The sequence below is a fragment of the Canis lupus genome, chromosome 8, assembly GCF_003254725.2.
Source record: "Canis lupus dingo isolate Sandy chromosome 8, ASM325472v2, whole genome shotgun sequence".
Lineage (NCBI taxonomy): Eukaryota > Metazoa > Chordata > Mammalia > Carnivora > Canidae > Canis > Canis lupus.
Window position 1 is genome coordinate 10,768,296 of NC_064250.1, and position 23,849 is coordinate 10,792,144.

A 23,849-nucleotide genomic window follows, 5' to 3' on the forward strand; every position below is an offset into this window, starting at 1 on the left:
CCAAATATCTTTTAGGTTAATGTTATACTTTCTATTCTCCTTGCCACCATTATAAGTTAGATACTTGAAAACTCTAACTGGGACTATGATATAGAAATTTACTAAGGCTTATGTTCTCCAGGTTTTTGTTACTGTAATTAATCTTACATATCATTGCCAGATCAATCTTACTTGGAGCTCAGCTCTCATTATGTCATTTCCTTGCTTGAGGTTCGGCACTGTTTAAATACATCCTCAGCCTGGTATTTGGAACTACCACAATATGACCCCAATCTGTCACTTCAGTTTTATCTCCCACTTTCCTTTATAGATTCCTTATGGTACAGACAAACTGGGCTACTTGTTCTTTGGATACTCTTTGAACTTTTCTTTCTATATACTTTTCTCATGCTGCCTATTTCAGGGATGTTCATTACCAGCTGTTTCCTGTGGTATTTACTTTTGTAAAGCTAAAAAATATCCATATTCTACAATCTTTTCTAAAAAAAAGATTTGTTTATTTGAGAGAGAGAGAGAGAGAGAGAGAACAGGGGGAGGGGCATAGTGAAGGAGAGACAGAGAGAGAGAGAGAATCATCAAGCATACTCCCCAGTGAGCATGGAACCCAATTCAGGGCTCCATCCCAGGATGTCAAGAGCCCAAAATCAAGAGTCAGATGCTTAACTGACTGAGCTACCCAGGCATCCCTACAATCTTTTGATTCCTTAGTTTTAACAACTGACTTATTGTGGTAGATGAGGATTTAGCTCTTTTACACTATCACACTTCACCTCTGTGCCAAGTATCTCCTGTTTGTCCCTCTGGTTCCACTAACCATCTGCTCACTCTCTCCCAGGAGTCTCACTTGTATCGACCACATATATGGCTTCCATACTCTTGGCTTCTTGTTGGGTTTGGTCGATGAGGAGCAGATAGGAAGTTTGAGGGAGGGAAGAAAAAGAGGTTAGGTTATTACCCAACTCCCTTCCAGTATCCCTCAAACAAAGGTCATTGTTTTTTTTCAAAGTAGCCTCCTCCTTACAACATTCTTCCTTTGGGTTTTGATAACTGCTCCCTCCTTCCTCCTTTAGGACTAGGGAGTCTAATCTTGTGATTCTTTTACATTCTGCACGCAACTGTGTGAATAATCCCTTTAGATATCTTTCTGGTTTATCCTAATTTGAGTGTACCTTTTGCTTCCTGTTAGGATCTGACTGATGATAGGTATGCTCTCCCTTCCATCCTCCCAATTTGGTTAAATAAACATTTTTGGTTAAGTGAAAATTTATTGTTTATAATATTGTGACATTACAAACATTAGTATTCCCTAAATATATTTTCTTTCTGGCATAGCCTACCCCCGCCCCCAATTGGTTATTATCTCATTTGCTTAGTTTTCTTTTTCTTTTTTTTTTTTTTTAAGATTTTATTTATTCATGAGAGACACAGAGAGGGAGAGAGGTAGAGACACAGGCAGAGGGAGAAGCAGGCTCCATGCAGGGAGCCTGACGTGGGACTCGATCCTGGGTCTCCAGGATCCCACCCTGGGCTGAAGGCGACACTAAACTGCTGAGCCACCCGGGCTGCCCATTTGCTTAGTTTTCTATGTAATTCTAATTCTTACCAGGAAAACATTGAATAAATACATCAGACATTCTATAAATTCTATTTATTCCTGGAAACTTCCCCCCTGGGCCTTACCATCTTTCTGTTCAATCATGTTTAGAATTGTCTGGACCAGTTATCATTATCTTCAAAATCCTATGAATTTTTCTTTCTTGGTTTACCCTTCTGCTTTTCTGAAGCACATGCTCTAGTAGTTTCCTAAGAAATGACACATGGGAGATAACTTTAAGAGGCTTTGAATACCTAAAGAAGTCTTTGATAATTTGATTGGGTATACAATTCTTGGTTAAAAATGACTTTTCTCTCAGAATTTAGAAGGCATTGCTATATTATTTTCTAATTTGTGTTTTTGTTGAGAAGTGCAGGATCATTCTAATTTCCTAATTTTGAATGTGGCGTTAAGAAGTGTTTAGGGGATGTATCTTTATGTTGGTCTTTTGATGTTTTAACTGTGCTTAGCTTTTGATATACTGTTTCACTCTGAATATCTGTGTCCTTCAGTCTTGACACTTTACTCTCATTATTATAGAAGACATTCTTAGCTGCCTGGTCAATAAGCATTCTCCCCATATTCCTTATTAACAGAGTTCTGATTTTATTTAGGCAGCAATGTGCCCATGATTGCCAAAGCCAGTCATGGCAATCCTATTCTTATTTGCCAGATACACTACTTGTTTCTCCAGCTTACCTTGTAACTGTGTGATGCTTTTCTGGTCAATGAAATAAAAGAGGTCTGCTGGAGGGAGGGAGAGCTTCAGTGAATGGTTTTATTTTCTGATATGAGTCAGATGTGTGGGAAAAGCTCATTTGGGCAACCCGGGTAGCTCAGCTGTTTAGCACCGCCTTCAGCCCAGGGCCTGATCCTGGAGACCCAGGATTGAGTCCCACATCGGGCTCCCTGCATGGAGCCTGCTTCTCCCTCTACCTATGTCTCTGCCTCTCTCTCTCTCTGTCTGCCATGAATAAATAAATAAAATCTTAAAAAAAAAAAGCTCATTGTATTATCTGTTTTTCCAGCTGTGGATGTGATTATGAAAGGGCATGCTGTCACTTTAAAATTGTAATAATCATCTTTTTTATTGAAAGGTGACAAACCTAAGGACAAGATACCATAATACTGAGAAATAGGAGAGTTAATTGAATCAAAGCACCAAACCTAGGACAGCCTACCTCCAGACTTCATGTTATATGAGATAAATACTTTTATTACTTTAGCCACTTTTCATTTGGTTGTTAGTTTTAGCCAAATGACTTCCAACTAACACATACTTCACTGTTAAGTTTTCCCTGTACAGCTTCTTTATTCTCTTTTTGGGATTCCTATTAGTTGGAGGTCCTGAATTATTATTTTTTAACCCCTTTTTCCACCTCTCTTTTTTCAGTGTTTTTATTTTCCAGGAAACTTCCCCAATTTTAACCATTCTACTGAATTAAGCTTTCAGCCATTCTACTGAATTGTTAATACCAGCTATTGGATTAATTTCCAAGACCTCTCCTCTGATAGTTTTTGAGAAATGTATTTTGTCCTGTTTTCATGGATAGAAACTTCTCTTGTAAACATGGGGCTGTTAATTATTCTTTGAAAAGTTTTCCTCTGCTACCTACATTGTCTCTACTTCTTCTGAGTTACTGTTTTCTGTTTGCTGTCTTTTGAGTTGAAGTCTTTCCTCAATTGTAGGATGATACTAGGTTGTCTTTTTATACTTGCAAAAGATCCTAAAAAGTTGATTGGAAGCTTTATGTGTGTGGGTGGACTTCCTTGTAGGGTGATTGGGCAGCCAGTAAGCTTTAAGTTTTTTTTTTTAAAAGATAGCCTAAAATAAAAGTATCTGTAGATATCTTCTTTTAGGATTTTAATTTGTCCAAAGAGGACCATCAAAAAGGTATGCATATTGGCTAGCATTGTAGGAGAGGTGGTGGTGCCAGTGAAACTGATTATGGGCTCTACAATTCACTACCTAGATTTTCACTTAATCCTTTTCAATGATTTGCTGGTAATTATTAGCAGTAGCTCTTTGAAAGAAAAAACCCCTGATTGGTAGCACTTGCCAATATTTGAAGTGTAAATATTCTCATTATGTCCAATTTCAAGCTACTAACATGATATCACTAAGAGTTGGGAAGATATGCACAGTAGCTCAGCATTATATAGTATTTCTAACATACAGATAGAATAGATATCAATAACTTCAAGAGCATAGGTAATAGTAAAGTGTAGTAAAAATAATTAGTAAGTTATGATCTTTAAGTATCTACTCTGTTCAATACAATTTATTTAGTTGTGAGCTTTTATAACTTAATTTTAAAAAATGGCTGTGTTTAATAACTGCCTTGTAAAATTACTGAATATTTAATAATCAGTTCTTGTGAGCTGGTACAAACTAGCTCTGGAGCATCACTGCTGTTTCCAGTCCTAGGCCCAATTTACTGTGTCTGTTTTTTCTGACTCTCTATTATTAATTTTCTCTTGAAAGACTTGTTCTGGTATCCTACAAAGGGGTGGTGGAGGATAAAGAATGATGGCCGAACTGCATAGATTATGAGTAAATAAACCAAGGATCTTCAGCTTGTTGTACAGGCTTTCAACAAATCCTAATATTTTCAGTGCCATACATAACTGTTCCCTTTTATGATACGTGGTGCCACAAAGTCCTAAGCTCTCTTTGGCTCTGCCAGCAAAATAAACTTCTCTGCTAGTGTGTAAGAGCAGATGCTCTGCTCTGCTGGGTCAGTTGCTGCTGTTCCATCTGCTTCCTATCTCTAAGAGGTTGTTGAGATAACTTGTTATTATCTTCTCTCCCATTTTCTTTGTTCTTGTGGGCTTACAACTTTTTTAATTCCTATTTTTTTGGTAGGAGCAGATAAATAAGTGTGTTCAAATAATTTTTTTTAATTGGAAGGGAGCACAATAAATATTACATTTAAAATTTGTTGAATTGGGACACCTGGGTGGTTGAGTGTCTGCTTTTGGCTCAGTGCATGATCCCAGGGTCCTGGGATTGAGTTCTGCATCAGGCTCCCTGCAGGGAGCCTGATGCTTTCTTTGTCTATGTCTCTGCCTCTCTCTGTGTGTCTCTCATGAATAAATAAATAAAATCTTTAAAAAAATAATAAAATAAAATTTATTGAATTGACTTAAGATTCCTGGATGCCTGCAGTAGCAACTAAACTTTGTCAGTTAATAGGACTTCACTAACCAATGATTTATTTAATGTATTATTTTTTTTAGGCTATAAGATATCCACTTTGATTTTTCTTCTATGTTCTTTTTTTAAAATAAATTTAAAATTTTAGAATAGTTTTAGATTTATGGAAAAGTTGCAAAGATTGTACAGAGTGTTTTCATATACTCCATACCCACTTTTTCTTATTACAAATATCTTAACCTTTGTACACTACATTTTTCACAATTAGTGAACCAATATTGATGCATTATTTTTTTATTTTTATTTTAAATTTTACAATTTTTCCTTCTTTTCTACTATTATTTTTTAAAAAGATTTTATTTATTTATTCATGAAAGACACAGAGAGAGAGAGAGGCAGAGACACAGGCAGAGGAAGAAGCAGGCTCCATGCAGGGAGCCCGACGTGGGACTCAATCCCGGGACTCCAGGATCACGCCCTGGGCTGAAAGCAGGCGCTAAACTGCTGAGCCACCTAGGGATTCCCACATTATTATTTTTAAAAACTATTTATTTTAGAGAGATAGAGGGAGAGAGTACAGGCGTGAGTGGAGAGAGGGGCAGAGGAAGAAGGGAGAGAGGGAGAGAAGCAGACTGCCCACTGAATGCAGAGCCCAAAGTGGGGCTCAGTACCACCACCCTGAGATCATGACTGGGCCGAAAGCAAGAGTCAGATGCTTGACTGAATGAGCCACCCAGGCACCTCATATTGATACATTATTTTTTTAAAAAGATTTTATTTATTTATTTATTTATTTATTTATTTATTTATGATTTTATTTATTTATTCATGAGAGACAGAGACAGAGAGAAAGAGAGGCAGAGACACAGGCAGAGGAGAAGCAGGCTCCATACAGGGAGCCTGACATGGGACTCGATCCCGGGTCTTCAGGATCACACCCCAGGACGAAGGCAGGTGCCAAACCACTGAGCCACTCAGGGATCCCAGCAATGTTATTCATTTATTCATGAGAGAAACAGAGTGAGAGGCAGAGGCATAGGCAGAGGGAGAAGCAGGCTACCTGGAGGGAGCCTGATGTGGGCCTTGATCCCAGGATTCCAGGATCATGAACTGAGTCAAAGGCAGAGACACTCAATCACTGAGCCACTCAGGTGCCCTGATATATATTTTTTAAGTCCATACTTTATTCAGGATTACAAAATTATTACCTAATATCCTCTTTCTATTCCAGGATCCTATCCAGGATATGACATTATATTTAATCATTATGTTTCCTTAGGCTCCTCTTGGCTATGACAGTTTTTTACACTTTCCTTGTTTTTTTTCATGACTTCAGAAATTTTAAGGAGTACTAATTAGCTGTTTTACAGAATGCCCCTCAACTGTGATTTCTGTGATGTTTTTCTCACAACTGGACTGAAATGATAGTTTTTGAGAGGAATACCATGGAGATAAAGTGCCATTTTCATCACATCATATCAAGAGTATTGCAATTTTGCAATATAATTCTGATGCTTACTACCTGGAGTTAGCACAGACTCTGGATTAAGGGTATAGTCCCAAGCAAGAATGGCTCACCTAATTAGGAAAGAGCTATACTTACATTTACAGCCTTATTATAAAGATACAAAACACAGAGCTCTTTTCATAGTGTCCTTGTAGGAAGAAAGTCACTATGTGCACTTAAGGTATGGGGAGTTATACTCAATTTCTTTGAGAGGGAATTATCTATTATTTAAATTGTTCGGAGTTTTTGATAAGGGAGATTTGTCTCTTTCCCCACATTTATTTATTCATGATTTACATCACTATGGCTTTATGCCTATTTTATACTTTCAATTATAATCTAATAGTTCTTTATTTATTTTACTGATCAAGTTTTTCCAGCTTTGGCCATGGGACCACTTTCAGTTGGATCCTGCGTCCCTTTGACATACCACTATCACTGTTATTTTTCGTTTTTTGTTTTCTTTCAAAAAGGAGTTCCTTACTTTCTGGCACTATAATATGCTCCAAACTCATCTTGTATATTTTCTGCATCAGTCCTAGCATCAGCCATTTCTCCAAGGACTAGTGGTTTCTTTTTATTGGAGAATAGTGTTACCTAAATTCTTTGAAACCATTTTCTTTTCTCCTGAGTCTTTGTTTTAAATTTATTTTTGGAAATGATATTACCAGTCAGTGCTCATTCCCGTTTCAATTTCAGTGAGATTACCAAGATCTGGAAACTCTAAATCAGAGCCTGCCTATTCTCTTGCATAGGAGATAAAAACAGAACTTTAAGTAAAAATTGCAGTTGTAAGGACCCTGAGTGTTTCCTTTCTGATAACATTCAGCATCCCTGAGGGATGGAATTATCTCATATGAGATAGAGAAGTATTCAGGGAACTGTAGGATGAAGCTGTGGAAAAGAGCAAGAGAAAACATGATTTTGACTTCATGATTTTTTGTCTCAATTTGTATTTTGGAGATATAACACTGGAATTCTATCTCTCAAAAGCCTGGGATATCTTTTTTCTCACCATCATTTTATTATGAAAAATGAAGACATATAGCAAGGTTGAAAGAATTTGAGTGAAATAATTTTACATTGCAATATACTCACCCTACCTAGATTTTTACTTTTAAATTATACTCTCCTTGCTCTACCACGTATCTGTCCATCTAATCATCCCTTTTAAAATCCATTTTATTTTTTGATGCAATTAAAGTAAATTGCAGACATCATTACTTCTCCCTTAATATTTCAGCATACATATCAATAACTAAAGTTCAATATAGTTGTTAAAATGAAAATGTACTTATTAAAATGTGTAAATTTTATGTGTATATTTGCTGAGTTTTGACACATATGAGTAACCCAAACCACTATGACAATGTAGAACATTACCATCACTCCAAAACGTTCCCTCATGCTCCTTTCCAAATAATCCTTGCCCTTACCTCCTCCAGAGGCAATGACTGTTCTAATTTTTTGTCTAACATAGATTAGTTTTGCCTGTTCTAGAATTTCATATAAATGAAATCATACAGTAATAAATTATTAGATAATAATGTTTTTTAGATTTATCCACATCATTGCACATTTGTTCCTTTTCCAGCCTTTTATTTATAAATATACAAAAATTTAAAAATTTATTCTTCTATTGAGGTATATCTGGGCCATTTCCAATTTGGAGTTATTATGAATCGAGTTGTTATGAGTATTTGCATTCAAGTCTTTGTGGGACATGTTTTCATTTCTCTTGGTACATGCCCAGAAGTAGAATTGCTGGTCATAGGGTAGGTACATATTTATGTCTTCTAATGCCAGACTATTTTTCCAAGTGGTTATACCATTTTATTTTATTTTACTTGTTTTATTTATTTTATTTTATTTTTTTATTTATTTTATTTTATTTTATTTTATTATTTTATTTTATTTTATTTTATTTATTTTATTTTATTTTATTTTATTGGTGTTCAGCTTACCAACATACAGAATAACACCCAGTGCTCATCCCGTCAAGTGCCCCCCTCAGTGCCCATCACCCATTCACCCCCACCCCCTGCCCTCCTCCCCTTCCACCACCCCTAGTTCTTTTCCCAGAGTTAGGAGTCTTTATGTTCTGTCTCCCTTTCTGATATTTCCCACACATTTCTCCTCCCATCCTTTATATTCCCTTTCACTATTATTTATATTCCCCAAATGAATGAGAACATATAATGTTTGTCCTTCTCCGATTGACTTACTTCACTCAGCATAATACCCTCCAGTTCCATCCATGTTGAAGAAAATGGTGGGTATTTGTCGTTTCTAATGGATGAGGAATATTCCATTGTATACATAGACCACATCTTCTCTATCCATTCATCTTTCGATGGACACTGAGGCTCCTTCCACAGTTTGGCTATTGTGGACATTGCTGCTATAAACATCAGGGTGCAGGTGTCCCGGCGTTTCATTGCATCTGTATCTTTGGGGTAAATCCCCAGCAGTGCAATTGCTGGGTCGTAGGGCAGGTCTATTTTTAACTCTTTGAGGAACCTCCACACAGTTTTCCAGAGTGGCTGCAGCAGTTACATTCCCACCAACACTGCAAGAGGGTTCCAATTTCTCCACATCCTCTCCAACATTTATTATTTCCTGTCTTGTTAATTTTCCCCATTCTCATTGGTGTGATGTGATATCTCATTGTGGTTTTGATTTGTATTTCCCTGATGGCAAGTGATGCAGAGCATTTTCTCATGTGCTTGTTGGCCATGTCTATGTCTTCCTCTGTGAGATTTCTCTTCATGTCTTTTGCCCATTTCATGATTGGATCGTTTGTTTCTTTGCTGTTGAGTTTAATAAGTTCTTTATAGATCTTGGAAACCAGCCCTTTATCTGATATGTCATTTGCAAATATCTTCTCCCATTCTGTAGGTTGTCTTTAGTTTTGTTGACTGTATCCTTTGCTGTGCAAAAGCTTCTTATCTTGATGAAGTCCCAATAGTTCATTTTTGCTTTTGTTTCTTTTGCCTTCGTGGATGTATCTTGCAAGAAGTTATTGTGGCTGAGTTCAAAAAGGGTGTTGCCTGTGTTCTCCTCTAGGATTTTGATGGACTCTTGTCTCACATTTAGATCTTTCATCCATTTTGAGTTTATCTTTGTGTATGGTGCAAGAGAGTGGTCTAGTTTCATTCTTCTGCATGTGGATGTCCAATTTTCCCAGCACCATTTATTGAAGAGACTGTCTTTTTTCCAGTGGATAGTCTTTCTTCCTTTGTCGAATAGTAGTTGACCATAAAGTTGAGGGTCCACTTCGGGATTCTCTATTCTGTTCCATTGATCTATGTGTCTGTTTTTGTGCCAGTACCACACTGTCTTGATGACCACAGCTTCGTAGTACAACCTGAAATCTAGCATTGTGATGCCCCCAGATATGGTTTTCTTTTTTAAAATTCCCCTGGCTATTTGGGGTCTTTTCTGATTCCACACAAATCTTAAAATAATTTGTTCTAACTCTCTGAAGAAAGTCCATGGTATTTTGATAGGGATTGCATTAAACATGTAAATTGCCCTGGGTAACATTGACATTTTCACAATATTAATTATGCCAATCCATGAGCATGGAATATTTTTCCATCTCTTTGTGTCTTCCTCAATTTCTTTCAGAAGTGTTCTATAGTTGTGAGGGTATAGATCCTTTACCTCTTTGGTTAGGTTTATTCCTAGGTATCTTATGCTTTTGGGTGCAATTGTAAATGGGATTGACTCCTTAATTTCTCTTTCTTCAGTCTCATTGTTAGTGTATAGAAATGCCACTGATTTCTGGGCATTGATTTTGTATCGTGCCATGCTACCAAATTGCTGTATGAGTTCTAGCAATCTTGGGGTGGAGGCTTTTGGGTTTTCTATGTAGAGTATCATGTCATCGGCGAAGAGGGAGAGTTTGACTTCTTCTTTGCCAATTTGAATGCCTTTAATGTCTTTTTGTTGTCTGATTGCTGAGGCTAGGACTTCCAGTACTATGTTGAATAGCAGTGGTGAGAGTGGACATCCCTGTCTTGTTCCTGATCTTAGGGGAAAGGTTCCCAGTGCTTCCCATTGAGAATGATATTTGCTGTGGGCTTTTCGTAGATGGCTTTTAAGATGTTGAGGAACGTTCCCTGTATCCCTACACTCTGAAGAGTTTTGATCAGGAATGGATGCTGTATTTTGTCAAATGCTTTCTCTGCATCTATTGAAAGGATCATATGGTTCTTGTTTTTTCTCTTGCTGATATGATGAATCACATTGATTGTTTTATGAGTGTTGAACCAGCCTTGCATCCCAGGAATAAATCCTGCTTGGTCATGGTGAATAATTTTCTTAATGTACTGTTGGATCCTATTGGCTAGTATCTTGTTGAGAATTTTTGCATCCATGTTCATCAGGGATATTGGTCTGTAATTCTCCTTTTTGGTGGGGTCTTTGTCTGGTTTTGGAATTAAGGTGATGCTGGCCTCATAGAACGAGTTTGGAAGTACTCCATCACTTTCTAACTTTCCAAACAGCTTTAGTAGAATAGGTATGGTTTCTTCTTTAAACATTTGATAGAATTCCCCTGGGAAGCCATCTGGCCGTGGACTTTTGTGTCTTGGGAGGTTTTTGATGACTGCTTCAATTTCCTCCCTGGTTAGTGGCCTGTTCAGGTTTTCTATTTCTTCCTGTTCCAGTTTTGGTAGTTTGTGGCTTTCCAGGAATGCGTCCATTTCTTCTAGATTGCCTAATTTATTGGCGTATAGCTGTTCATAATATGTTTTTAAAATCGTTTGTATTTCCTTGGTGTTGGTAGTGATCTCTCCTTTCTCATTCATGATTTTATTAATTTGAGTCTTCTCTCTCTTCTTTTTAATAAGGCTGGCTAATGGTTTATCTATCTTATTAATTCTTTCAAAGAACCAACTCCTGGTTTTGTTGATCTGTTCCACAGTTCTTCTGGTCTCGATTTTGTTGAGTTCTGCTCGAATCTTTATTAACTCCCTTCTTCTGCTGGGTGTAGGATCTATTTGCTGTTTTTTCTCTAGCTCCTTTATGTGTTAGGTTAGCTTTTGTATTTGAGTTCTTTCCAGTTTTTGAATGGATGCTTGTATTGCGATGTATTTCCCCCTTAGGACTGCTTTTGCTGCATCCCAAAGATTTTGAACAGTTGTATCTTCATTCTCATTAGTTTCATGAATCTTTTTAATTCTTCCTTAATTTCCTGGTTGACCCTTTCATCTTTTAGCAGGATGGTCCTTAACCTCCATGCGTTTGAGGTCCTTCCAAACTTCTTGCTGTGATTTAGTTCTAATTTCAAGGCATTATGGTCTGAGAATATGCAGGGGACGATCCCAATCTTTTGGTATCGGTTCAGACCCGATTTGTGACCCAGTATGTGGTCTATTCTGGAGAAAGTTCCATGTGCACTTGCGAAGAATGCGTATTCAGTTGAGTTTGGATGTAAAGTTCTGTAGATATCTGTGAAATCCATCTGGTCCAGTGTATCATTTAAATCTCTCGTTTCTTTGGAGATGTTGTGCTTAGAAGACCTATTGAGTATAGAAAGAGCTAGATTGAAGTTACCAAGTATAAGTGTATTATTATCTAAGTATTTCTTCACTTTGGTTATTAATTGATTGATATATTTGGCAGCTCCCATATTCAGGGCATATATATTGAGGATTGTTAAGTCCTCTTGTTGGATAGATCCTTTAAGTATGATATAGTGTCCCTCTTCATCTCTCACTACAGTCTTCGGGGTAAATTTTAGTTTATCTGATATAAGGATGGCTACCTCTGCTTTCTTTTGAGGACCATTTGAATGGTAAATTGTTCTCCAACCTTTTATTTTCAGGCTGTAGGTGTCCTTCTGTCTAAAATGAGTCTCTTGTAGACAGCAAATAGATGGGTCCTGCTTTTTTTATCCAGTCTGAAACCCTGCGCCTTTTGATGGGGTCATTAAGCCCATTAACGTTCAGAGTTACTATTGAAAGGTATGAGTTTAGTGTCGTCATGATATCTATTCAGTCCTTGTTTTTGTGGATTGTTCCACTGAACTTCTTCTTAAAGGGGAATTTTAAGAGTCCCAGAAGCTCTTTATCTCTCCTTCCATTTTGAATGAGAGCCTTGCTGGATAAAGTATTCTTGGTTGCATGTTCTTCTCATTTAGGACCCTGAATATATCCTGCCAGCCCTTTCTGGCCTGCCAGGTCTCTGTGGGAGAGGTCTGCTGTTACCCTAATACTCCTCCCCATAAAAGTCAGGGATTTCTTGTTTCTTGCTGCTTTAAGGTTCTTCTGTTTATCTTTGGAATTTGCAAGCTTCACTATTAAATGTCGAGGTATTGAACGGTTTTTATTGATTTTAGGGGGGTGATCTCTCTATTTCCTGGATCTGAATGCCTGTTTCCCTCCCAGATGAGGGAAGTTTTCAGCTATGATTTGTTCAAATACATATTCTGGCCCTCTGTCCCTTTCGGCGCCCTCAGGAACCCCAAGTAAACGTAGGTTTTTCTTCCTCAGGCTGTCATTTATTTCCCTTAATCTATCTTCATGGTCTTTTTTTTTTTCTTTATTTATTGATAGTCACACAGAGAGAGAGAGAGAGAGGCAGAGACACAGGCAGAGGGAGAAGCAGGCTCCATGTACTGGGACCCCAACGTGGGATTCGATCCCGGGTCTCCAGGATCGCGCCCTGGGCCAAAGGCAGGCGCTAAACCGCTGCGCCACCCAGGGATCCCCTATCTTCATGGTCTTTTAATTGTTTGTCTCTTTTTTCCTCAGTTTCCCTCATTGCCATCAACTTGTCTTCTGTGTCACTCACTCGTTCTTCCACCTCGTTAACCCTCGTCGTTAGGACTTCTAGTTTGGATTGCATCTCATTCAATTGATTTTTAATTTCTGCCTGATTGGATCTAAATTCTGCAGTCATGAAGTCTCTTGAGTCCTTTATGCTTTTTTCTAGAGCCACCAGTAGCTTTATAATAGTGCTTCTTAATTGGCTTTCTGACATTGAATTGTAATCCAGATTTTGTAACTCTGTGGGAGAGAGGACTGTTTCTGATTCTTTCTTTTGAGGTGAGGTTTTCCTTCTAGTCATTTTGCTCAGTGCAGAGTGGCCAAAGACAAGTTGTATTGGGAAAGGGAGAAAAAGAGAGGAGAGAAAGAAGGAAAGAAAAGAGAAAAAGAAAAAAGAAAAAAAGGAAGAAAAGAAGAAAAAAAAAGAGAAGAAAAAGAGAAAGAAAGGAAAAAAAGGGGGTCGGGGAAGCAAACAAATCAAAAAGCAAAACAAAAACAAAACAAAACAAAACAAAAAACAAAAACAAAACCCCAAAAAAACCAAACCAAAACAAAAAAAACGGGGGAGTATCTTCTGATTCTGTGTACTTTAAGTCCTGTGACTTCCCCTGGAACTTGTCCGTCTCGCTGGTCTCTTGGGGGAGGGGCCTGTTGTGCTGATTCTCAGGTGTTAGCACTTGGGGGAGCTGCTCTGCCCCTGCCTGGTGCAGGGCTCAGTGGGGGTTGTTTACCCCGTGAGGCCCCAGGAGGAACAACCGCAGTGGCGGGGCCCGCTCTGTAGCCCTAGATTCAGCTCCTGCAGTAACTCCGGAGCTCTCCGTCTGCAGGGCCTGGAGGCTCCGGGGCGGGGGCGCTGATCTGCTCAGCTCGGGGCAGGAGCGTCCTCGCTGTCCTGGGCCCTCCCGGCCTCTGCCTGTCCCCGGGGGAGGCCGGATCCCGGGCTGTGTCCAGGCGCCCTGTGTTCCGGAGCCTGCGCTGTTGGATTCTCCCTCCCGCCCCACAGCCCCCTCCGCGGAGCCGCCCCCGAGCCCCCCCGCCCCAGCTGCTCCGCGTCCCGCCGTGCGCGCTGCAGCCCTTAGGGAGCTCGGCGCATTCTCCCAGGGCGCAGGTGCCTGTTAGTGTCCCCGGGAGCCCGAGGGCATCCCCGCCCTCCTGGGTCCTGCTCCAACTCCCTGCGGGCCCCTTTCCGCCCGGGAAGGTCGGTGCAGCTCCTGCTTCTCCGGGACGGGGCTCTCCTGTCCTGGGGATACTCGCCCCGGCCTCAGCCCGGCTCCTCGCGGGGCCCCTCCCCCTTGGATGCCTTTTGTTTCTTTAATTCTTTTTTTCCCCATCTTCCTACCTTGATAGAAGCGTGAACTCTTCTCACTGTAGCATTCCAGCTGTTCTCTCTTTAAATCTCAGGCGAATTCGTAGATTTTCAGGATAATTTGAAGGTTATCTAGGTAATTTGGTGGGGACAGGTGATTTGGGGACCCTACTCTTCCGCTGTCTTGCCCCTCCTCGGTTATACCATTTTAAATCTCCACCAATAATGTAAGGAAGTTCCAGTCACTCCACAGCCTCGTCAATGTTTAATTTTGTCACTCCTTTAAATTTTAGACATTCAGTGGGTATGTAGTGACTGATATATCACTGCAATTTTAATTTCCATTTCCCTATTGATTAATAATGTTGAGTACTTTTTTCATGTGCTTATTGGCTTATTGTACTTTTGTACTTATTGAACTTTTATGAAACATCTTTTCAAACCTTTGTCTATTTTCTATTTGATTGTCTTTTTATTGTGATTAGTGGTGTTTCTTTGTATTCTAGATCAGTGCTGTTCAATGGAATTTTCTGCACAATCCAACATGTTTATTGTGAAAAGTGTCTAGTGCAAATGAGGAAGTGTATTTTTAATTGTATTTAATTTTAATTAATTTAAAAAAGATTTTATTTATTTGAGATAGAGTGCACATAAGCGATGGTGGGGGCAGAGGGAGACGGAGAAGCAGACTCCCCAGTGAGTAGGGAGCCTGACTTGGGGCTCTATCCAGGCCTGGGATCATGACCTGAGTCAAAGGCAGATGCTTAACTGACTGAGCCACTCTGGTACCCCTAATTTTAATTACTTTTTTAAAAAAGACTATTTATTCATGAGACACAGAGAGAAAGAAAGGCAGAGACACAGGCAGAGGGAGAAGCGGGCTCCATGCAGGGAGCCTGACATGGGACTCAATCCTGGGACTCTAGGATCATGCCCTGGGCCGAAGGCAGATGCTAAACCGCTGAGCCACCCAGGCATCCCTAATTTTAATTAATTTTAACTGAAATAGCTACATAGGATAATGGCTACCATATTGGACAGTGCAGTTCAAAATACCAGTCCTTCTGACTCTGTGGCTTAGCTATTCATTTTTAAAAATAATATTTATTTATTTATTTGGGAGAGAGAGAGAGAGAGCGGGAGCAGGAGGGGCAGAGGGAGAGAGAGAGAGAATCTCAAGCAGACTCTGAGCTGAGTGCAGAGCCCAACGGAGGGCTCAATCTCACAAACTTGAGATCATGACCTTAGCCAAAATCAAAAGTCAGCTGCTTAACTGACTATGCCCTTCAGACACCCCTTGGCTATTCATTTTTTTAGACCGTATCTTTTGATGAACAGAAGTTTCAAATTTTGATCAAGTCTAATTTTTCAATTTTTTTCTTTAATGGCTGTTGAATTCTATGGCCCATCTAAGAAACTTGTGATTACTTCTAAGTCAATTGGTTTATGATCAACCTTGGTGAGGTAGGGTGAGAGTTGGGGTTATTTGAGTAACACTGTTGAAAAGACCTTCATTACCTGATTGGATGTTTTGTAATCTTTTTGAAGAACAACAACAACAAAAACCCTGTATGGATCTATTTCTGTCCTCTCTGTTCTCTTAATCTATTTGTTGAGCCTCATGCCATTACTATGCTGTTTTGATTACTGTAGGTTTATTGTAAGTCTTAAAGTCAGAAGTGTGAGCCCTCCGATTTTGTTCTTTTTCAAGATTGTTATGAGTATTTTAGGTCCTTTGAATCTCCATATAAACTTGAGTCAGCTTGTTAATTGGAATTATGACCGGGCTTTTGATTATTTAGATGTGATGGAAGAAACATTTGATATTTCTGAAAGTGGATATTTATATAGGGTTGACATATTTTAATACTTTGTTAAGAAGGGAAATAGGGTCTGATCAGTCTTCTATGACCTCGGGCAGAAGAGAGCCTATAATAATCCATTTCTCCCATTTTGTATTGTTTACTTAGAAGGAACTTTGGACAATAATTCTTTGGCAGAATGTGGGATTAGAGTTGCAGACTCTCTGGAGCATGACAAATCAAAAATCTAGGTCCCAAGAAACAGAATAGAAACCACTTCCAAGATGAACTAGTGATTCTAAATGTGAAAAACCTCTATATAACTCTTTGATTTATGTCCTATTTAAGGAAGGCAATAAATTTTGTGCTTTTCTGGTCTGCAGCATCTCTAAACTATTTTGCCTTGAATTTCTCAAAATTATTTTAGGAAAAGTGAAGTTACACAACCTTGTTCTCTTCAGTATAAGCTTGGAAAAGAAATCTATGGATTGTTTAGTTTAATCTCTTCATGTCATATGTGGAGAAATAGAGTTAAATAATTTATCCAACATCAGAGGGCTAGTTAGTAGCAGAGTTCTGACAATATTTCAGGCTTTTTCAACCTCTCTACTCCACTGGTATTTCCACCATGTATTGCTGTGATAATAGCTAACAAATCAGTAACTCCCAAGCCTCTACCATGTGCCTGGCACTAGGCTATGTATAGAGGATTTAAATTACCATTATGATATAGCTCTGGTCCTCAAATACCATACAGTCCTGTGTAAGAGAAGACACAATTAGAAAACAGTAAAAGGCAATATGTAATAATGTTCCAAATTGGATAGAATTTAGCATAAAGTGGTATGGATGTACATAGAAGTAATATTGTGCCTCATTTTAAATAAACATGGTGGTGTTATGGCAATGTAAGATTGTAATTGAGAGCAGTTTGTATAAGAGAGACCTGAAATAGGCTAGCTTTGCTAATAACTTAAATGTATAACATGAAAGCAATAAAATTTCACCTTAAATACACGCTCTATTAAACAAAATGTTAACAACTGTTAAGGAAGGTGAAGATTAATATTTGATGAAATTATCAGAGAAGGCTTAATAGAAGAAGTAGGGTTTGAAAAAGAATTTCAAGGAATGATAAAATTATGAACAGCAAAGGATTATAAACTATTACAAATGGGACATGAATGATATTTTAATGAAAATTTGAATACCTTATAAATTAAAATATGATTTCAGTGCAGTTCAAGAGAAGGCCATTAAATATGTTTATGGGCCTCTGAAATAAATTACTTTAAACTAAAGCTAGTGAAGCCCAAATTTGTATGAGAAGCTTAGAGGTGGAAATGCCTACTGAATTAGTCAAGTAGGTATCTAGATTTCTTTGTACAGAGGTGGTGCTATTTTACCCAAGTGCTTCTTTTGTGATAGCTGGTCCAAATGGAATACTGTTTTTTTTTTTTTAAACAATATTCCTGTAAAGGTAATGAGAGACCTGTATTTCCATTTTGTTTTCAACAATTTATCCTAAAACAAATATACTAACATCTCCAGTATTTTATTTTCTTGTCTAGAAATGGGACTAATAACTTCCCTGACAACTTCATGGCAGTTGTGAAACCTGAAAGGATAATGTGTGAAAATGCTTTGAAAATCTTTCAGATATAAGATTCAGTAAATAATAATAATTGTACAGATATGGCTCAATGGAGAAATATTCTATGAAAATATTTTAGGGATAAATTCTGCATAATTCTCTGCAGTATTGACTTGGCTTGTCTCCAAAGATTCTAATGGGCATTATTATATTTTTCCTGGGGTGTAGATAACTATAATGATATATGTGCAATAGGATTAAATGCTTCAAAGATACTGAATCATCTTTCATCAACTGGGCTGATTTACATTTTTGCAGTGAGCTGTTATTTAGAGTATCATTGGAAAATTCTTGTTTGTATTACTTTTTATTTAAATATTAAGTACAAAAATTGCTTTCTTTATACTTGTATCCAGATTAGTGCAATTATTTAAGAATGATGATGATCTGCTAATGTAGATAATGAAGTTGCAACTCTAATTTCTTACATAGCTGAAGGGAAAGTATTTGCTCATGAGAGAAGAGCAAAAAAGTAGAACTGTAATGCTAGACAGCGTTTTTCTTTCATTATAAAGTAAATTCAGTTGTTACCAAAAGTGGATTCAAGGGGCACCTGGCTGGCTCAGTACATAGAACATGGGACTTTTGATCTCAGAATCATGAATTCAAGCCCCACGGTGGGCATGAAGCCTGCTTTAAAAAAAAGGTGGGTTCAGTTGTTACTAAGAAAAACAGAACTTGATTTATGAAGCAAAGATCGTTTTCATTTTACTACCTCCATGTGTCTATTCTCCAGTATCTCATATTAAAACATTACTCTATGTAGTTTGTTAATATAACAATTAATACTCAAGTAATAACACTTAAAATTATCAACATAGGTTCAAAATTTCTTAACAAAATATGCATATTTTTATATGGCAAAAAAGATTGCCATTACACATCAATTATATCTCTGTAATTAAAAAAAATTCCATACGAGAACCTTTACCTTGACTATATTATTACTAAAATCTGGGTTACTGAGTATTAGTTATCTATTGCTGCATAACCAATTACCAGAACTTGGTAACTTAATACGCTTTTTAAAGAAAAAAAGATTTATTTATTTGAGAGTGAGAGTGAGAGAAAGAACATGGGGAGGGAGGAGGTGCAAAGGGAGAGGAGGAGAGAGAGAATCTCAGACTCCAAGCTAAGCATGAAGCCTGATGTGGGGCTCCATCTCACATCCCTGAAATCAACCTGAGCCAAAATCAAGAGTTGGATATTTAACCAATTGTGCCATCAAGGTGCCCCAAAGAACACATACTTATTAAGGGGTCATCCAGGGCTGGAGTCTCATTTGAAAGCTACCTTGGGAAGGATCTACTTCCAATCTAATATGGTTGTTGGCAAAATTCAGTTCCTTGCAGGCTTTTGGACTGAGGACCTCAGTTCTTTGCTGTCACCTGTTGCATGCCACATGGCCTTTTCCATAAGCAGTTCATACCATGGCAAGCTTGCATTGTCAAAGCCAGCTAGGAAGTTTCCTAGAAAGCCAGAAGTTACAATCTTACATATTGTAATCACAGAAGTGACATTCTAGCACTGTTGTTGTATTCTATTGGTTAGAACCTATTTATGGGTCCTGGTCACACTTAAAGGGAGCAGATTTATAAAGGGGATGAATACCAAGAGACAAAGATAATCTTGGGCCATTTTAGAGTCTGTTCGGAAAAAACTGATTAATGTGATTCATAACCTACAAAGAGAGGGGAACCCACTAAGAAAACATTCTCAATTAATTCTATAATCCAGAAGGGATTGGTGGGGTGGGCTTAATAGAATTTCCTTTTAACTATACAGCATCACAAACTAATAAGCATCAACTACTAAGCACACTATTTTCTTCCACTATTCTGCTCTTTGTCCAGTATTGTCAAATATAAGATAGCTCTAGAAAACTGGAAAGTGGACCCTGGAAAACTGGCAAATAGTTGTACTTCGGAAAAGCATTATAGAAATATAGAAATATAGAATTTTAAATATATATATATATATTTCATCAGCAAACAGTGTACTGCATCAAAATGGTGTTTATTTTGTTATACTGGTAACTGATACCTATTAAAAATGTCATTCTCAACAGCACCTTGCCAGCATGTTCTTTCACATAAATAACCTTGGTTAAATAAAACTGTAATTATTGCACATGATTAGAAATTTGCAAAAGAGATTCAATGTGGCATTAATATAATAAACTCTTTGAGTAATTGACAAAACTTCTTCTGGTAATTAAAAGAGCTCTTTGTATTCCTAATCAAATCAAAATACCAGTTTTTAAACTACTCAGAATAATTATGCCCCAAATGAATATTTTTTATGCAAAAATATTTTTATCTGTTTTAAAGAGTAGCAAAGACTGGAAAAGCTGAGATGGAAGCAATTAGTGATTATCACTTCAATGGTGCTGAGTTATGGTTAGTAGATCGCCTCTAATAGGATTGAAAATAAGTTCATTAGCCTCAATCATTGGTGGTCAGGAAAACCCTATTTTTAATTTTTTTTTTTTTTACAAAAGATTTTATTTATTTGAGAGAGAGAGAGAGAGCCACACTTGAGCAGGGGGAGGGGTGGAGGAAGAGAGAGAGAGTGAGAGAGAATCTCAAGCAGATCCATGCTGACACAGTCTGATGCAGGGTCAATATATTGACCCTGAGATCATGACCTGAGCTGAAATCAAGATGCTTAACTGACTGAGCCACCCAGGGGTCCCTGGGAAAATCCTATTTTATTTAGGATGCAGTGGAAAATGGACCCAAATACTGCTTAAAATGTTGTTTGGTATGAATTAGAGCACTTTAGGGAGCCTAATTGCTGTGTAGAAGGCTGGACAAAGATATATTTCAGACTTTGAAGTCTGCCAGTCAATCCTAGATCAAATTGATATTATTACCCTTAATGATGTTATTTCCACTTTATGGCTCTAAATCAGCACACAGATGTATTTTGAGAGATTATAGTGGTTTGGTAGGAGCTCTTAACTTTTATAAATGGATTGAACACAATTTTTGCCTGCAACATTTATAACATATCATGTATAATACCTGTAAATATGGTTAATACATCCTAAATAGAAAAGGTTAATAAATGAATTGACAAGATTTGGTATCAGAACACCAAGTAGACTAAGGTATTATTATGTAAGCCACATGACTATAGAGGACATCCTCACATTTTGGTAGCAGTGTATAACAGACAAAAATCTATATTATCTCTTTTTCCCTGAAGAAAATAGAACTTCAAATTAGCTGATGCGAAGGTTTGGTATCTTGATGGGGCTCTGCTTTGTCATTGTCCTTGGTGTGTTCTCTAAAGTGCACAGGAAAATTCTCTTCTGAATACAGAATGAAGTAAGGTGTTAGCACAGTCTTGTAGAGACTTAAGTCTTCTAATATCTAGAATAGAATTGAAGGGTAGGAAGACTTGGCTGAATGAATACAGGTTTGGTACTTGGAGAAAATGAAATAAAAAAGCAAAATTATGAGAATACTGAGGCCCTGTATGTGTAGCAAGTATTTGCCTTGGGTGACAATACTTTTTCTAAATTCTGCTTGTGTGGCTTCTAATTCAGGATAGGATCTTCTTTGAAGCCTTAAACAATAAATAGAGACTAAATTCAGCTATAACTCGAGCCCTGTGACCTTTGTCCACGGATTCAGTTCAATCTCATAAATCAGAAATTCAAATGTCAAATCACCCATGATTTATCCAGCTCTGAATACTGGCATTTAGAAACCCATCCTGTCTCATTCTAGAGGTGAATTTTTGGTCAGTGGGAGGCCTATTCTCAGAAGCCTATCTAGTCTGAGAATATACATACACTTGCCTTATATAATTTTTAAAAAGAAGAATGGGGACTTTCTTTGATAGCACCTTAGTTTACATGAGCGAAGGTACTGAAAGCCTTTGATATGAGAAAACTTCTTAGACTAGGTTTCCTACAGAGAGACTGATTCAATGAGAAACTATTTACCTAAGCCAGAAATACTTTATAGCTTAATGTGAAAATTTGTATTAGATATTGGTAAGAGACAGTGTCATGTTTAGTTATGAGCAGAGATATTTGGAAACAAATTGTACCATAGGACAAAAGAGGGTCAATTAATGGGGCTGTCATTTATACAAGTCCATTGATAGGGTGAGATTTTCATTTCAGCAAGCCTTGTGGGCAGGATAAAAGGTTCATTTGGGGACAATAACCTTAAACTGAAGGAACTGGCACTAGTTCTAAGCTTTAGTTAATATATTAACAGAGACAGGAAACTGTCCATACCTTCTTATTCCTTAGTGAATTGAACAAAGGAATGAAGCATGTTCTCAGCTGATAAGTTAAGCTTATGGATGGGGATGAGGCAGGCTCTGCCTCTGTGTAGGAATCTGAACTCTCAGCAAGCCCATGGTCACCTGAGGATCTTTTTTTGGGGGGAGGGGTGGGAATCTAGCAGATACAAATATATGCTTCCGAGACAATAATACAAAGTATTCCCCTATTTATAGGAGACATTCAAAAGAATCCTGTTTGTTTTGAATAGTACTTATTTATTAATTTCTCTTGGGGTGGTAGAAACCAGTATTGTGTGTATGTAGTGTCCAGATGTCTGCATGGTGATGTGACATTTAATCCGGAAGGTCTTTATCTGTTTATACCAGCATTGAATGAGATTCCACATACTTAACCATGCACGTTGTTGCCAAGTCTTCCTTTATTCTTGACCTTAAGGTTTCTTAAAGATCAGCTTTTTCTCTTAGCCACTCTTGTGGTTCCTTGCAGGAACTCTCTTAGCCTGTCTGCCTACACACGATACTCAACTGTTTTTATTCTGTGGTCCTGACACTACATTGATAGTGGGGACATTGATTCTGTTGTTATTACATCCCTTACACTGATTTGGGGCTCTGATATTCCCCCTCTTTACTGGGATTCAATTGGAGAGACATAGTCACAGTATATCTGGTTCTTTCTTTGGAGCTGTAATAGGTACTGATTATTTTAACTTCAAATAACAAAAATCCTAATTAACAGTGGTTAAAACAATTAATTATCTCACCCAACAAGAGAAATGGAGATGCAGGTCAGTACTGGCATAGCAGCTTAACTCTATAACCAAGAATTCATCTTCCTGATATATTTCTACTTCATTACCCTTACTGTTGGCTTTTGTCATTGTATCTGTCACCATTGTGCTTCTCATGTTCACACAATTGATTGCCACAACTCCAGGTGTCATATCCACTGTTAAGATGGGGGAAAAGGAGTAGTATCAATTAGGCTCTATTTTATCAGAAAAACAAAAGCTTTCTCAGAAGCCTTCCCCAGGAAATTTCTCTTACACCACATTGTCCGGAACCATACCATACATGCCAAGATCTATGTCTAGAATTAGCAAGTGAGACTAGAAAAGTAAGTATTTGGACTTTAATCCTTTATAGTTGAATGCTGCAAGGAAATTGGGGGTTAAGAATGTTCTTGGGCTATCCAATTACCAATATCTGGCTTAAGGACTTGTGAATATCTAAGTTCTCATTTTTCTTCTCTCTTGATTCCCCATAATTCCACAAAATTTTATATAGTCTTTCTAGGACAGATATTGAGTTGGCTTATTCAATATCCATTTCCAATAATTTTTTCATTGCTTTCCACTAATCTATAGGTTAAGGATATGTAAATGCTTTATTTCTCAGCTTCTCTTGCTTTTAGGGGTGGTCATGTGACCTGGTTCTAGGCAATCTGTTGTGTATGTGGCTTCTCTCTCTCCCTTTCCCCACCTCCCTCCAAAACAGGGACAAACACCAGAGAAAGCTTTTTATCTTTGTTATTCTCCTCTTTTCCTGTATGGAACATAGCCTTGATGCCTGGAGGTGCAGCTACCATCTTGGAGCAAAATAAGGACAACAAGATGATGGAACCAAAAGAATGAATCTGGGACATAATAACACAATGGAGCCCCTGCATCAGACCTGAAGAGTCTGCCTGTGAACTTTTCATATGAGACTAATATATTCCTACCTATTTAAAACAATGATAGAGTTTTCTGCTACTTGCAGCCAAATGTAATCCTAACTTATATAGG

General features: G+C 37.9%; 1 long non-coding RNA gene across 2 annotated transcripts in view; it reads right to left on the reverse strand.

Moving 5' to 3' along the window:
- LOC112658056 (uncharacterized) overlaps positions 1 to 23,849 on the reverse strand; it is a 33,955-nt gene that overhangs the window by 6,936 nt on the left and 3,170 nt on the right. The window contains exons 3-4 of one of the 2 annotated variants that reach the window (XR_003135462.3): positions 22,827 to 23,011; positions 16,863 to 16,901 (exon numbers count right to left, since the gene is read on the reverse strand). This is a non-coding gene — a long non-coding RNA (uncharacterized LOC112658056). Of the gene's footprint in view, positions 1 to 16,862; positions 16,902 to 18,813; positions 21,174 to 22,826; positions 23,012 to 23,849 lie in introns of those variants that run through there. The other variant, XR_003135461.3, reaches the window with a different exon arrangement.